Source organism: Fulmarus glacialis, unplaced genomic scaffold (genome assembly GCF_000690835.1).
Source record: "Fulmarus glacialis isolate BGI_N327 unplaced genomic scaffold, ASM69083v1 scaffold2787, whole genome shotgun sequence".
Classification (NCBI taxonomy): domain Eukaryota; kingdom Metazoa; phylum Chordata; class Aves; order Procellariiformes; family Procellariidae; genus Fulmarus; species Fulmarus glacialis.
The window spans coordinates 1-17,908 of NW_009224905.1; positions in this window are offsets into that span (position 1 = coordinate 1).

A 17,908-nucleotide genomic window follows, 5' to 3' on the forward strand; every position below is an offset into this window, starting at 1 on the left:
TGTCCAGGTTCCTCTGCAGAGCCTTCCTATCCTCAGAAGGCTGAAGGAAGTTAGATCTGAACATTCATTGTTTCAGAAATTCGTCACTGACTATTTAAAAAAAATAATTTAAACAGTTTTCCACATGTGCTATTGTTAAAGCCTCTGCATCTCACACAGGAAGACGTTTTGCGTTGCTGCACAGGCCCTTGAAAGGAAATGGAGTGGTTCAGCCAGCCACCTTTTTTTTTCAGTTTCCATCATTGTGTCAAGGTTAAAGTTTGTTTTCCTTAAGGATACCAAGTGTAAATAAGCACCCACTAACACTGATAGTCTAAAAAAATTGTTGTTTGTCTTTTAACAGAAGTTAAAACATCTGCTAGTCTTTTAAGATTGGAGTTATAATGCACACCTCAGTCTAGCAGCACTTACATTGAATTTAAAGGGCATTTCCTTCATTAGAAATTTTCCCTACAAAAAAAAAGGAGAAAAACCATAAATAAAGTCTCTCTAGAGACATTTTGCTTTTATTTGGTACTCACAACTGCCTTGCACCCCCACCCGCCTCACACACACCCCCTCACAACAAATGCTCCCCCCACCTTATTACGTGGCTCCGCTTATCCGGACTCTCTCCCTAAAGAGGAACTAAATAATCTTTATTTGTAGAAAGAGGGTTTGCTAGCAAAAACAAATTACAAAATACATATTCACAAATATGTAATCATTTGCTAAAATTTTTGGAAGTACAAAGTAAATATTGACTACAGCTTTTTTAGCAATCAATTTTTTTAGTCCATGCTGACTTATAACAACAAAGGAGTTTAACATATTTGTAACACTTGTACATTTTACAATTAGAAACAAAAGAATCTGTATTATTGTAGTGCATCTGCATTTAATAGTTACAAAATAAATATCACTCTCTTTTTCTTTCAGTAGCATTTTCCTTGGGAAATGGAAACTGCTTTACAAACCTAAAACTAATACAGAGAATTTCTCTCTCCCTCCTTCTCTGCAATCATAAGTAGAATCCTCTCTGGAAAAACCCTTTCAGGAATATTACATTCTAAAGATCATTGATTGTTAAACTGTATTACATTCTTTTTCTATCATCTTCCTGCACTGAGCACTGTGAAGACACAAATTGTTATTGCTAGCATTATTGCACCATCTCATGTTGTTTCCAGTGGCTCATAAATTCTGTGTATCATCATATCCTTTTCCTATGCCTTTACATTAGCACTGTAAAAGCCCAGAGTATGGATTACTGTTTTGGACTTCATTTTCTCCTTTTTTGGATTATTTTTCCTGAATAATTATTTCCAGTACATGAAATGTATGTCAGATGAACAACTTCTTATTAAATAGCATGTAATCTTTACAGGTACGGCCCAACCCATCTTGGGTTGCCATGGTACAAAGAGGCGCAGCACCTTTTTGCCACACTTGCGTTCAAGAACCTTTTCGTAAGCCATCTCTGCTAGTTGTCTCGGCTGTTGCAAAGAAAACCCTTGGGACTGTAAACAAGAATTTGACATTGGTCTGGGTCCGCAGAGAACACTGAAGAAAAGATCAGGAGCCAAAGACAGTATTTTAGGTAATTCTCACTGTTAACCATTTCAGTGCTAATGAAAAAAGCAGCAGACATGAAGATAATGTGAACATCTGCCCGACGGCTGAGAGCTTCACCTCACAGCTTGGGAACTCAGACGGACAGGGCTTGGAGTGCCACCTTCTTTTCCCTCCCGACTCAGGTTAAATATTGACTGGACCAAGCTTAAGGCTGTTTGTTATTTGCGAGCCAAGGTCATTATTAATGCAACAGCTGGCAGGGTCCAAAATGTGCTAAGGACTTTACAGAGCTGTAGGGCAAGCCAGGCCTCAATCCCACAAAGCTGATATGTCAGTGTCAATTTTAGACTCAGCAACCAACCCTGCCACTCCTCCCTCTCCCTTCTTCCCTCCCGTGCCCGTTTCCTTGGGCTGCGTTGCCTCTCTGGTCACTTGGGAAATCAGAACAGGCATTTAGCTTTAGGAAACTAAAATTTGCCTCAGCATCTGGGTTTTGAAAACACTTACCCAAACCCAGGTATTTTTGCAAAAGGAATGGGGATTAATAGCAGACTGTGGGATCAGTCACCTCTGGTTGCATGGTGAGTAGAAAACCCCTTCGGCCGTGTCAAGGACTAAACAGGTATCTGGAACCAGCTTTGCCTAGATCTAGCAATGGCCTCATTGGGTAAAGGCTCCTGCACATTGTGGCAAAGGGGCCAGGGAAATGGCAGCCTCCATCACTTATAAATCCGTCACTAAATTGTCTTTTTTCAAAGAAGAAATATTGCAATAATACAGATATTATTTTTTAAAGCAGCTTGATATAGACTAGTTCCAATTTGTCTGTGAGACACTGGCAAAATCATAGCATTTTCAGAAAACAGGTTTTTGCTTCTCACATGTTCTGTCCCTTTTAGTCAATTCAGTGGAAATGACAGTTCAGGGTGAACCGGCAAAAAGTTATTTAGTCTAGATCAAAGGTTAAATTTTCAGCTCCCCTCTCTAATCATAAATAAAGTTTTGAAAACATGTTTTGGAAATGGTATTTTGTGAAATGAATTTCAAGGTGGCCTTTTAGGGTAGTCAGTATTACAAGAGCCAATGAGACACACATTGTGTAGGAGAGGGAAAGAAAGAGCTCATGTATAAGGGATTTAAGTAAGCTTATCAAAACTGCTCTTGTTGAGTTGCATTTTTCTCCAGCTGAATTCCTGCTTGGTAGCAGTTTACCAGTTGGGTCCTCCTCAAATTAAATCTACAGTTTTCTCTGCAAGGGAAGGGAAAATATAATACATCAAAACTAATGAGGTATTCTTTATACTACTGACGTCTTCATTTTTTCCTCCTGCGTCACCATTAGATTTGAAAGGAGAAAACAAGGAGTGATATTGAATGTGAAAAATGAAAACTGCCCTCCTGGTGAAAAGAAGGGAAGGAGGAAATCGGGAGGGTGAGTAGGCAATTCCTTAAGCATGTGCAATATCTGTAATTTTCAAACTTGACAATTGCACTGAGACACAGAGGGGAAGCAAACTGATTGGGAGAGTGTTTGCTCTTTCACAAACAGTCTTGCGAGAAAAGTACATCAGTCGTTTCGTCCAGGCTGTGTATAACACATGCACATCTCAACACAGGCGCAGAATGGCAGCCACAGGAGGCAGGAGGGTTCTCACCTGTTCTTCCTCCCCTGCTGGCTCTGCCTTCCCTGCAGGGAGAAAATTGACACAGCCCTTCCTTTCTCCAAGCGGAGCTGTTAACTTGAAATCTAGTCAATTAAAACACTTTCCTTATCCTTCTCTAGATGCATCCACAAACACCTTTCAGATTTAAAAATCATATTATCCTGTTTCTTTTTTAATTCCTTCTTTTGTTGCTATGTGATGCTTTCCTCTCCCTCCTTCTCCAAGCCCTCCCTTAGCTCCTTCCCCCCAGGATAACAGAGTGACTAGACTGAGCAAACATTGAAACAGACAATGTACAGTTTGCTTTCAAATGCACAAAAAAACAAACCGTGAGGAAAGAGATAAAAATTGATAGGCTTCTTTTCTCCCTCTTTAATTGTAGGTGGTTTTATAACAATATAGGTAAAATAGTTTCTGATGGAGGTGTGATTTTTAAATTGATAATGTCTGTAAATTCAGACAGTGGTTGAGAAGTTGAAACTCATCAGCTTCTGTGTGCTGGAGCACTGGCGTGTCAGGCAGAATGAAGAGTGCAAGGATGCTGCGCTGAGCTGTGCTCACCCATACCATTGCACATGATTAAGATCACACATAGCCTTCTTGCAGTTCTGTGGGAAGGTATATTTAGAATTTGACTGTCACTAGACTGTACTGAATTTAGTGGGCCTTTTTGTTACACTCATCTTACCTCTTGATTTTTCTTGTCTGGCTGCTTCTGATTGTTATCCAGAGAGCCATTCCAATGTCTAAAAGAAGTTAATTGATGCTATAGTCTTGCTAGGGTTTGTTTTCAGATGCTACACTTAGCTAATTATTTGTCTGAAGGCAGTTCTTCAGATACAGAAATTTGGATAAAATGACCAGCAAAGCCAGAACATTTTCTCACAAGTAAACATTTGTAGTGAACAGACAGACATTGAATACAATGTGTAGCATTCCACATGGTTACCAAATTTGTCTTTAATGCAGGCGTGTATATCTGAGTGTTGTCCGTACTTCAGAGATGCTGCATACTCACAGCTCTGCCTTCAGTGGGGGCTGCGGTTCACCAATTCTCCACAAACCTCCAACTTGCAGAAAGATAACTTACAGTCAATCCATCTCTCCTACAAGACCAGGTATGTAAATATATTTACTCATGACCAGAAAGCTTCAGTTATCTGCTGTTTTAGGATATTTGAAGGCTGTCCCTGTGCACCAATCTCAACAATTAGCTCACACTCTGTAAAAGCCATCATTTGTTTTGCCTGAGATATATCTCTGTGTGTGCAGTAGAGGACGTTGGTATACATAAGATGTAAGAACTGAAACATCAACCTGCATTTTTGATGAGGCAGTGCAGAAGGTTTGGATTTGGGTCTAAGTCCAAGAACAAATAGAATTTATAAGTAGTTTGGGTGAAAGAAAACTCTTTTCCTTGCACTTTCAGTTATTTTCTTTCACGATTCAAAGGATCACTGTCTGGAGCCATCAAAAGTTCTTCCCTTATATGACAGACTAGAACTAGAAGCAGAACCTCTGTTGCCAGACAGACTCATCTGGCTTCCCCAAACAAGAACAATACGTATCTTTATAGCCCCTCTCACTTTATATTTGGTGGATCCTGTAACTGGGTTGTTAAGACCATGTATCTTGCCTCAATATCTTGCAGACTTTCCAGGAGACTCAGACAACCAGTGCAAAAATACAATCTGACCTAGGACCCCCCTGGCTTTCACCTTCAGGAGAATACCTGACCGAGGTTTAAAAAGTGAGCATTCCTTTGTATTAATTCATTATAAGCTGCGGGCAGCAGCGTGTATTCCTCTGGCAGCCCTTATGGATCTCAGCACCTTTTACAGGGATAAGACATTATACATTACAGTATATAGAGAAAGGACAGTGTAGAAGCTAGTGACAAGACTGACCCTTCCATCAGAGAAAAAACGATTATCAGTCAATTTTTTATTTGTCTGTGTAACACTCAAGACACCAATTAACTACCTGTCTTTCCCCTATTAGTAATATCTACACTGTGCTATGTAGGAAAAATGTCTTAGTCAAAATTAACAAGGCACAAAGCACTAGTTGGATAGCAATTAGCAGACAGTGTCATTGCCGTATCTTGCTAATAAGATGAAACAATAGAGAAGGAAATGTATTCTGTCTGTCTAATGGATGCTGTAGATCAAATAACATCTCAGAGATTTCTGAAGTAGCATAAACAGAACGATTCCCTGTTGTGATAAGTCATCTTGGATCAATGGTGGAACTGGAATAATCACTGGCATGTAACTGATGTGGAGAAAGGAAAAATACAACATACTGAATTTTATGTTATCAGATGAAGAGCTTCATTTGAGTTTGCAAGAGTGTTTGACCAACTCTGTGCTAGGTAGGAGACAGACACTAATGGGGCTGGTTTGTTTTTGCAGACAGATGTCTATGGTTCCACCCTTTCTCCCTCTTGTTGCCCAACCTCAGGCCAAGATCAAGATGATTCAAAAGCAGGTTTCACTTATCTGACATCCACATGTGCTCCTTTAGGGGATAGAGGCTTAGATAAATGGTCTGGGTTTTGAGGTCATCTCTGTAACAGGATTAAAGATATTAACTGGCTCATAAATTTGTTTTACCAGGGTAGCGTTGCCTGACTGAGCTTGTATAATTTTTATTGCTAGCTACAGTTATGTTTATTGACAGACAAGGATTATAAAATGATGACACAAAGCAGTAGTTATTCTGGGTTCCAGCAGGAACAATAAATTCTCTGCCTCCAGTTCTGGAAATGTTTCAAGGCTTTTTCTTTATGAATAGTTACTCTATAAAGCCACAGTGTTTTCTTGACTAGCATTACTCATTTAGTTCACCTGTGTTGCTCCAATCGGTAGAACAGAGATACAGAAGAAAGAGGTACAATACTATAAAGCTTACAAAGCCCTAAATAGGCAGAGCTGAAATTATTTTTTTCTGTAAATCTTAGTTGCCAACATCAAGAGCAGAGTTTCATCTGTCTAGGGATATTTCTAAACACAAAAAACCAAACTGCCAAAAAGGCAAACAAGAAAACTTGGTAAACATGAGGAGCCTCAATTGGAGAAAAAGAAATAAAGAACATCTACACTTTTAAATACACAACAAAATGACACAAAATCAAACATGCATCAGAAGTCTGTTGAACCCCAAGTTTTCAAATGTTAATATGCTTTAATGACACTAAGAAGTTGGAGGACATTTGCTGTCCAGTGCAACAAATGATACAGAGATGGCCTACTTCACTTTCAGCCTATTTCAGATGTCAAGTTTTTCAAGCCTCTATCATTTATCTTATCTTCCTTTTGCCCTTTAATATTTGTTTACATCTTTCCTATAGTCTGAAACCTGAAACTGCATTCTAACTGAGGTATCACTGGTCTCAAGAATAGCTAGAGTTACACAGAAACACAGAAGGATTGAGGTTGGAAAGGACCTCTGGAGGTCATCTTGTCCAACTCCCCCACTCAAGCAGGGTCACCTAGAGCCTCCTAGAGCCTCTTGCCCTTTACAAATGAAAATTAATATATCCAAGAATAAGAAGAATCTTTTTTAACACAGTGTCACACTGTTGCCACTGTCTGTGTCCCCCTAACTTCTAACTCCTTTTCTGCTTTTTACTGCTTCCTAACTGTTTTTTCCCCATGTCATGTATGCAAAGGACTTCTATAGCAATTGCATGTGCCTTTATCAAATTTCCACCAGTTGATTTTGGAACATCTTTCCAGTTTCTGGAACTCTTTCCAAAATTAAAAGCATCCTCATCATTTCATCATCCAGATCATTGATCAGCAAAGGATTGAATAGAACTGGGCTCAGAAACACCCTGTTTTAAATGTCCTCCCAGTTTGACAACAAACCGTTGATAGTTTCTCTTTGATTTTGTTTTCTCAACCAGCTGTGAGACTTCTCTGCAGTGACTTAATCACATGCTTTAATTTGCTTACGAGAATGCTATGTAGGAGACTCAAGAGCTTTACTGAAGTCAAGATATATCACATCTACTGCTTCCCCCTTATTCACTTATCCTGTCAAAGAAAGAAATTAGATTGGTTTGATACAATTTGTCCTTGACAAATTCGCATTCACTAGACTATTATTACCCTCGAGGTGCTTATAAATTGATTGACTGATCCTCCACCATACAGCTTCAGTTCAAGGAAAATCACCTCACCAGCATCTACTCTGATGTGCAGCTAATTGGGCTTAGTTCTGTGATTTCAAATCTACTTCTAGTTTGGTATTGTCTTCCCAAGGAGGCCTTCTAACTATCTCGACCATATGTTCTCTTCAGTCCCAAAGCTAACCGGGTTATATGAGCTTTACCTGCAGTACTCAAGAGCACCAGACATATGAACACTCTCCATGCTCATAAAAAGGCCATGCACCCTGTAACTGACCTCTTTCTACTGTACTATCAAACATAAAATCACTACCTGTTGATGAGAGTGACTGACCAGTTCTGGGGTGCATGCTGCTAGGGTGCACGAGCAACAATTTTTTGCCATTTATGCAGAAAGATTCCAGCTGAAGAGAAGAACTCAGTAGATGGAATTATTGGTAAGCAATATTTGTTATTTATGTAAATGAAGCTGCCCAGAACTGTCTCGTCTCCTTTTTTCCGACAAAGGGAGCAGAGAGTTTCAGTTTTCTAAGCCATTTGACCCTCAGGCTTACATTTGGAATTCCATGCTAATAGACACTACATAATTATTATTTTAATTAGAAAAGCTGCAAAAATATTCTACTGAGTCTCTTAATTCAAATGGTGTAACTGCCACATAATGCTTAGTCCTACAATGGTTTCAGCACAGTTATACTGAGCACAGTTGGCTTTTTGCTCAAAACAAGCTCGATATTTTGGCATGGCATCCTCACAATGCAGAATTAGGTTACTCAAAGAGTGTTTGAACCCAAGCTGATCACAAGTAAATACTCCACTATTAAATACTGCAAATTTGACTTTTACACTTATGACTTATGAGTAAAGGATTTTATTAAAAATGTTAACAAGCATAGAGACCTAATTTTATAGTTCTTACTTGGGCAAAACTCCTGCTGCAACTAAGGAAAGATAGTCCAAGCTCAATGTGAGGTGAGCTAGCTTCAGTCACAGTCCTGTCCTCATTCTTGTTTGATCTTAGCCCTGTGTTAGGCTCTGCCATTGCAAAACTTATGCGCAGAAATTCACTGGGACCGCTCCCACCAGTAACTAAGGTTTTTAGGATCACAGTAGCTCAGTTTCCTATTTGTGAAACAGAAATAAATGTTATTTTCCTACATCAATGTTTGAAGAGCTGAGACATATTTTCAGGGGCCGGAGAAGTATCAAAGTAATAGATGATTTTTTTTCAAAGATAATGCAAAACACTGAATAGGTCATTATAGAATAATTTGATTTGAAGAAACATTACCACAGATCAAAATGAATAGATTAATGGTATAATTCCGCTATTTCTTTTCTTTCTCTGTTGGCAAACATATAACAGATAACATTTGCAGAATGACAATATTTTTTGTATTCTATCATCTACCAGTTTAAATGTATCCATTTGCTTCATTTTATAAGCAGTTAAATTACTCTGACTCCTTATATATTTCTGTGAAAAAAGATGTCTACCTTAAGATTTACATGGCCCCTCTTCCACTCATCACTGAGGGCACGTTCGTGTTTTGCAAAGGGATACAACATGATGCCTGAGGTAGGTTTCATCCCAGCTTGTATATCCACACATTGTTATACAAAGCCCTGCTACTAACTTAAAATGGAAGCAATAGAAGTCCTAAAAACACAGCACTGTACCTGCACCAGTAAAGCCTGGCCTCTCAGCAACTGGACTGGGATTCAGGCTGTGACGGGGCTGGGCTGCTTCCTGTTCTTCTTTTCCATGCAGACCTGCTCCAAGAACAGTCCCATCACTGCTTTTATGTTCCTGCCACAGGTCTTTCAGCAAGATATGGTAGCTAAGATTATACAACAGGAAAACAAGCAGGTCCTCAAACGTTCCATAAAAATTGAAGAGCTTTATAGAAACAGGGAAATAAGTTCAAAGATGCATTTCAACTTAATTGCCTATTAATTTGAATATGAGACTTGGCCCTTATCTTAGTTCTCTGCCATAGTTTTATTTACCTAAGAAACAGCAAAAACATGAGCTTTCTTTGTGGCTCTGTAAGTGCAGATGGCTAAGAACATTGTTCCCAGGGCTCTGTGTGCCCCTCCTGACACTGCCAAGGTTACTTGTGAATAAGAATCACGTTTGCTTCTGCTACATCAGAAAACAATTAATCTTCATTGTTTACCAACCAGGAGTAATCAAAAGCAGTAGGGAAATAAACTGTATTTTCAGGTACCTATGAAGATGTTACAAAAACAAAGGCAAAAATGCAAGATAAAACTGAGGAAAGCTCCTGGACTGCCTCTTACAGGACAATGAAGATTTAGGTATTTTACAAACAGGTTATTTTTTTCACATTTCAGTAAAGACATATTTAATGGTGTAAACTCCAGATCCAGTGATCCAGAATACCTTATCTGCTCTGGAAACAGCTAAGGTCAGAGCAGATATACAAGGACTGCTTTATTTGTTTAGGTTTGATTAGCGAAGGTGATTTTAGCAATACCAATGGGGAAATTTGGCTCCTTTTCACTGGAGTGGAGGAGAAAAGTATTACTATGAGAAACCAGGAATGCACTTGTAAGGTACTGACACATTGCTCACCACTGTAATTACAGGGATAGATAATAATCTAGGTTTGAATGGAGTGCAGAAATTAAAAGAGTTGAACTGCTGACTCTACATTAAACTGAGGGCTAGAAGCAATAAAGGACTTATAAGTCCACACATTAAGCACTGCTCTGCCCAAAACAGAAAGCACCCAGTTCACTGAGCAGAAACTAAAATCCAGCTGGTCCAGAAAACCCTGAGCAGGTACCTGCTTTCAGCTATTTAGCAAGGAAGACTAAACTTCAGGCTGTGTGCCAAACCATCCAAGGGAACAAAGGGTCCTCCATGTGGTGGGGACCCTGAGCTGAGGAACTGAGTTTTCTTCCTGAGAAGACACAAAGAGATGTTCCCCTCATGCACCTTTTTTGCAATAGCATGTGCTCAAGAATTGGGCTCAGAGGCCTGCCAAGGCTGGGGAAAGAGGAGAAGGAGAGGAGATGGAGAACAACATTTCCAAAGAAAGGAAGAGCACTTCTCATTTCTGTGGGGCCCAGTCCAGCCCCAGAGATGTACTGGTCTCTCAGAGGTATTGGACTGTCCCCTGATTAGCTTTTGGATCTCAGTGGAAAATGAGTAAGAGCTGGGCCAAACTTTCTGGCTAAAAAAGCTTAGATACTGCTGGCTAGCTTCTGAGTGGGTTTAAAAAAAAAAAAAAAAGAAATCATAGTTTCAGGTTTATATACCTAAACGCTGCAAATGCAACTGTAGGTTCTGGAGAACTTTCTTGGATTCAGCATCACATGTTTCCCACTGTACTTCCAGAATACAAGCCCCTACACTACAGCAGTCCACTACAGTCCCCTGTGCTGCAACCCGCGTGAGGTTTCTTCTCCCGCGTGCAGCACGTGTGTGCCACGGGGACTCTGTATCACTTTAACTCAGTCATAACTTCCTTTAGCAGAGAATGTTCAGTTACAAACTGCTTTCCAACAACAAATCACAGGCTTGGAAAGGTAAATTTTTTATCAATTTTAAGCTGTAAGCTCACCGTAGCAGAATATCATTTGGAAAAAAACCCCAAACATGCTGACAGTCAAATAAAAAACGATTCAGTTTGTAGCAGATACCAAGCAGGACAACAGACTGCCTTTCTTAGATTCAAATCCTAGGCTAGTGTTATGCACATTGTTAAAACTTCTTTCTACGTGTAAGTTTTTCTACAGAATTTGTCCTGGAGTATCTAAGCCTTGTACAGCTGCTCCCCCACTACTCTCTGATTATCTGAGAAGCCAGCTGAAAGCTGGGTTTCAGGCTTCTCCTTTTCATGCAGTGTTGCTTTACTGTAGTCATTTGATGAAATGCTGTGTGTGACAAAAAGAGATGTGTTTCAGAACATAAACAGAAATACCCTTGTAAAAGTATTTAAAGCCTCAGGCCTGTTATTTAACTGCTCACCAATGGTTGTGGTCTATGTCGATGTTGCTCCCATGGGTGCCAGAATGGTGCAGAGCTCCCTGGGCAGGATGCGGGATTTGAAATGGGGGACAAAGCCACAAAAAATGGGAGAGAACACACTGGTATTTAGGGTGGTTATTTTAAATGAGTTAGAAAGGGGTAGGTGAAGAGAAGGGCAGCAGCCAGCTGTGCAGCAGCAGTCTTTTTCAAAATGGTAGACTGTGCAGGGATGCAGTGGTCCTCTACTGAGGCATCCTAGGCTGAGACACAGGGATGGTATGTTATCATATGCTAATAGATATACAATATGCTAGTCATAGTAGATCGGTCCAGCAGACTCAAGCAGGAGCCAGTATCTCACTGTGTCTAAGGGAGCTAACACAGTGAAAAGCTAAGAAAAGGGGGAAAACTGCAAGAAGATTTAGAAATAATTAGGTCCATAGATGAAACCAGTGCAAGGTCCTGTTCTGCTGCCAAAGCATAACTCTGCCAGGAAGCTTTGTGCTGTTTACCTTACATACTGCATGGCAAAATTTCTTCTAGGTGACCACTTAAAGAGCTGAAAAAAATATTTTTTAGGAAAGATGGTCTTCGAATAAAATGAAGCATAACTACTCAACAGGCTGGGAATGCTTGGGACAGTCTGTTAGGACAGATGGCTGCTTAACAAGAATGGTCTCTTGACCAGGTTTCTCTGTCTGCATTCCAGGTGCCTGCACGTAAGGGAGCAGATCACATGCGCTGTTTCAAATGTGTATCGATTTGCCAGTGGGGAGAGAGAGAAAATTCTGTCTTTGATAAAGAATTTGATTTGATGATCATTTACAGACCACGCCACACGAAGTCTTGACACTGTTTCTTCACCCTAATTACTTTGTGAGCCATCTGGTGCACCTGCTGTTGCAGGGAGGCAGGAACAACAGTTTTACACACTCCCTCCCTCCCTTTTCTTTTCCTTTTTCTGACACTGAGATGGATCTTTTAAGTGAACATCCACCTGACGTGGCCAGACAGTGCAGATGTAGACGCAGGTGCAAACCCGGTCAACCATGCCTCCAGATGGCTTCTACTTATTAAGACAGCCAAAGTAATAACCCCAGACAAAGGGCCTCCAGAAAGAAGAAGAAAAAACCCAAGACCATCCTGCAGGAAAACACTAGGTTCAGAGATGGAGTTTATGAGGATCCCAAAGAGGTAATCAGCTTTGAATCTGTGGTGAAAACAGGACTCGTCAAGCCCCCTTGAAATTTAGATGAAATGACAGATTGATAATTGAGCAATCGGGAAAATGGTTAAAATGCAATAGTCCCTCCGAAAGGCTGATTACCTAAGCATAAGCGCCAGTAGCTAGATGCCAAGATGAAAGCCATGGCTTCCTTTTCTCCTGCTGAGTAATATGCTCTGCAACTGAGAAAGCCAAGAGACAAAAGCAGGGATATTTTATAGTCTGGTTTCTTTTAAACATCAGAGGAATCACACTTCCAGTGGCTGAACTCCAAACAAACAAGCGAGCAAAACGAAGCCATTGTGCCCTCCCTCAATGGCTCCCTTTAATATCTTTAATTACTGGCCCACAAAGTGTGAAAGTTCAAAGGGATGAGTTTCAGGCTTGGGAAGCTGCCTCACTAAACAAGTTCATTTGGGCAGAAGCAGCTCGCAGGAGTCCAGAGGCCACCTCTGCTTCCACAATTGAATGAGCTTCTCCTTATTAACCTGAATGCATCAGAAAGAAAAACATCTTTTTCAGCCAACTATTCCAACATACCTTCTTCAGGACTATCATAGATCACCTGTGGCTTTTCTGGCCTCGAGGCACAGCATAAAAAAGCACCTTCCTCTCTGGTGATCATCCCCGCAGCCATGCTGCCTAAATGAGTGCTCCGCTGAGCAGAATTAATTGCTGCTTTCCACCTGTATTTTCTTGAGAGAGCATTTGTGGCAGAGTGCCTGGCAGACGCTGTGCTACTCGGGACAGCAGGTCCAAAAAACTAGCACGCAAAAGTGATGGGAGGTGTGAATCCGCAGGCAGGACTCCCCTGGCCCTGCCATTCTGATAGCGGCACGCAATCGCCTTTGGGCTTGGCCGAGGAGCAGAGCCGGCCCTGCTCCAGGCACTCTGCAAAGTGAGAAGGAAACGCAGGGTGGGGGAACTTCCCAGTAGCAAATCTTAGTGAGAGGTGGGGTTGCAATACAAGCAAGTCATGCCAAGCTCCCCAGTTTTAGTCCACAATGACTATGAAAATGGCCTAGGCATACGTCTCCTCCGACAGATCTTCTCTGAATTTTCCTCTCTAGAGGGCTCCTTAATGCTGGAGGTCTCAGGGCCTTCAGCCCAAAGACTCCCATCACCACGAATGCGATGAGATCCCAAAGCTGTCTCATAATTCCTGACATACCCCAGAGAATCAAATCCATTCCAGATCCCTCATGTGTCTGACCAACATCCTTTATCCAGCTTGCTTTGTCTCAATGGCTTAGTCCCATTCTTCTAGAGCAGAAAAAGCTACAGTTTTAACCACAGCTTCCACTGGAACTATGAATTTGGTATTGGGATGTAAATGTTATTAGAGGCACAGGCGAAATACATTGAAGGGCAGCAAAATGGGTGGAGTTGGAGGTGGAGATGGAGATTTCCCCACATCTCTGGCCTGTGTTGAGGGTGCTTCCCCACAGTAGCTCCTCAGATGCAGATATGCCAGAGCACGGTGGTGGGCCTGGCCCTGCCTTATCCCCTGTCCTCCTGATGCTTGGGAGGCCCCCAGCAACCCTGGGCAGTGGAGGGGAAGAAGTGGCGTTTGAGGTTGCCTGTGCATCCCTTCCCTTTCTTTTCCCTCCTCTCCTCCCTGTCAGTGTGGTCAGGCCCATGCACGAAGCAATCACAAGCAAAGAGAAAGGCAAGAGCAGGCTGGGGGAGTTGTGCCTTGACCCTTTGTATGAAGGTGTCTGTCACTGCCGTAAATACCACTTTGCTGACGCAGCTGAGAAACCTTGAAAATTATTATTACTTCTAGAACTTAGAACTAAGAGTTTTATCCTTGGACCAGTACCTCCTGCACAAACCCACAACAGCGAGACAACTCCCTACCACAAGACCTTTAAATGCTGCGTATTAAGCAGCAGATGGAGATGGGGAGTGTAAGGAGGCAGTAAGACTTTCCCCACCAGCCTGACAGACACTGTTCTTAGCACAGCAAAACCTAACTCTTGCCAAGTTTTTGTAGGTATGTTGAAAAAGGAGACTTTTTACTGAGGTTTTAAAAGAAGATAATGCAAACGAGAAAAGAACCATATTCTGGATTATGATTTTTCAAAAATTCTTTTTAACACAACACACAGGGACAGCAAAGCCACTTCTTAAGTCCTGTACTCTGTGTTGTGTTGTGAGAACAAACCTTTCCCCAGAAATCCTGTTTTATTTATTGCCATTCAGTTTGCTAGCCATATGTAAAGCTAAACCTTTGCTAGTCTTCCTGGAAACTAAGCCAGCCAAACCACTGAAGAGATATATTTAGGACGGAGGAGCTGTAGGGGACAGCTGGAGCATATCTCTTATACTTCTTTACTGTAGCACTATTTAGCCTTGTCACTGGTCCCAAAGTGAAATAGCTGCTACTCATATTTTAATGAATGACAGCCAAGCAAATTCAAGTGATGAAGTTGTGATCAGATCTTCAACAGTAAAACAAGAATTTGACTAAACCTGTTATTCGATTTGGCCTATAAATACATTGCCCTATTAATGACCTCACCCAAAGGCAGCCTTAAAACTGGAACAATTTGTTTTTCTGAAAAAAAAGGGCTTTCGGTGAGTGCTGTGATTTGGATGTAAAATCCAAGGACGATGCCTATGTTTTTTTGATGCTGGAGATTCACTGGGCAATTTCTGAATTCACTGAAGGGTAGTTATCACCAATAGTGAGATTTGTGTGACGAGACTGTGCTATGTAGGATGGATTTGTTTTACAATGTTGTCTCTTTTCTGGGCTCACTGTGATCTACAGTACATGTATATTGGTCTGCATCCTGCATTCTGAGTGGCCTGCATTGGCAGAAACACAAATTTTATGTCACTTATTAGTGATATAAATCAAGCATTTCAGCTCCTGAATAATGTTAATCTGAAGCCCATAACCCAGGAAGGGAAAATAAGGATCCTCCTTTCAGGATAACGGGATAATTCCTGCAGCAACTGCTCTTAGCAAGCTGTTTCCTACTCCAACTTTTTTCTTCCATTTTTTGTGGCTGAATTCCCATTTGGAAAAGCAAAGTGATATGGCAAAGTGAGAGCCTTTGTGATACACTGCAGTATGCGAGAAGTAGAAGGAAGAGCTTACAGCCTGGCTAAAGCAACCCAACTCCATAAGAGGGCAGCGTAAGAAATGAGCACTGAAAATTATTCAGAAATTATTTTCAGTAGCATTGAATTTACAGTTCCCCTAGAGGCAAGGTTCCCAGTGGTTTCAGGCAGCTGGGGGGACAAGCTCTCTGCTGAGCAAGATTTCAGGGGTTGCAGTCCGAAGGATTACTGCATACAGGAATTTGTCCTTTCGCTCTTCACTCAGACTCGATTTTCTGTCTAAACCCATGATTTAATTTGAGTGAATCCTGATTTATACCACTATGAATAAAAGGGAGCTGAGGCCCCAGTAATATAAATAAAGTCTTAGCTCAGTGGCAGTCTTTCCTTTGTGAGAACTGCAGGATCAGGCTGTATAGTCCTGGTAGCTCTTTGGCATTCGATGAGCAAGTTACCTTTATTTATAACATGGTACAGCAGGACGTGTCATTGTGATTGACTTACAACAACTGCAAGGTCAGAAGTTTGATACGCTGAGGGAAAAGTGTCCTGGCAATGTATATCTGGAGATTGTGTTGAATCAGGGATATGTAAAAGGTTAAATAGGGTAAGTCTAGAAGCTTTAGGCTTTTTTATATCTCATATATAGCTTTTTGGAAACATCCTTGGAGGACATTAAAGAGCGCATTCTATAGCAGAATACTGAATTCACCCTTTTTGCCACCTTCTGTGACCTTTTCACCACCTCCTTACTTGTGCTTTGTAAAACAAGAACCACTAAAACAACCCTGTCGTCAAATCCACGGCATCTATTCCTTCATTGATTCTTGAGAGGTGATAACAAGCTCAGCTAGGAACGCATTTTAATAATTATATAGCTATAATTATCATTTTGGCTTTGCTAGGATTTTTGAAAGATAAACTGTGCAATCTATTTATAAGCTTGATAAGCAGGAGGACCTGGTGCCCTTTCCTTCTAGTAAATCCATGGTAAGTCTCATATGCAGAGTGAAATCATCTAAAAGAGCATCAAATAAAAAACAAGGCTTCCAATGAAGCATTATCTTGCAGTAGGTGGGTGCAATAAATACTCACCAGTGAAGGGAAATAAACCATTGTATTGTATGCAGAAATACAGACGTTTCAGTAAATACTTAGAACGTGGCAATCTTCCATGAGTAGTCCCATCCACACCAGCACTTATCCCAGGACAAACGGTGAGGGCGAAAAGCTATTCCAGGAATACCTTTGGTGTATACCAAGAGGATACATTTTGAAGGAGAGCTCCATTTTACACAGCTGGTTAGTTACATGATACATATCTACTCATTTGCAAAATTGGATTTTGTAAGCAAAAACAAATGGAGAAAAATAGCAGGAAAGACAATGAAAAATGGAAACACAATTTCAAGGATGTCAGAGCAGGGGCTCTGGGTAAAGTATGAAAGCAGTCCCAAAGACAAGGCTTATGGGGTCCTGATAGCTGTTTCCTAGCAACAGGAATACTATTAAGGGGGATGCTGAAGTCCAGTTTAATGCGTTTATCCAGTGCTCTGAAGGACAAGTAAGTAACATCAAATTCCTCTTTTTGTACAGGGCTACTCAATCAGGTTCTGTAACAGCCTTTACAAGAAGAGTTTCTACAGAAATCAGTCCTGCATATGTACCTATATATATCTCTATACATATGTTGGTCCTTTTCCAGCAGAACAGGGAAACAACGTTATTTATTGGGATACTGCTTGAGGTTATTTAATTAGATACAAGACTGCAAATGAGTTAAACACAATTATGTGAAAGTAAACTACAATACCTTCTGCTTTTATTTCTAGGATATTTAGAGTGCTAAGCTCATAAAAAAATCTATTATGGTATTTACAACTGACCGTCATGAAAGCTAGTTCATGGCACAGCTTTAATATAGTTGAATGCAATTATTTTTAGCTTAGTTGTGAAATTGCTTTAAGTAAACAACTGCTATGTTATTCCATTTTATCATACTTCTCCTAGTAATGCTAACCTAGACTAAAACTGTAGTTCTCTGTTATAAGGTTTTTCATGTTAAAGAGAGATCCATATATAGCTACAAAAACTATAGATTGAACACTGTAGGCTATGTCGTGTTAGAAATTTATTTTAAAGCTTTGAGCAAACTTTCCACGGAGTAACCACCCGAAGGAGAGGGTAACACCCTGTAAACTTTTGGGAAGGAAATTGATAACTTGGTCAAAAATATTGTGTAATTGAGTAAAACTCCT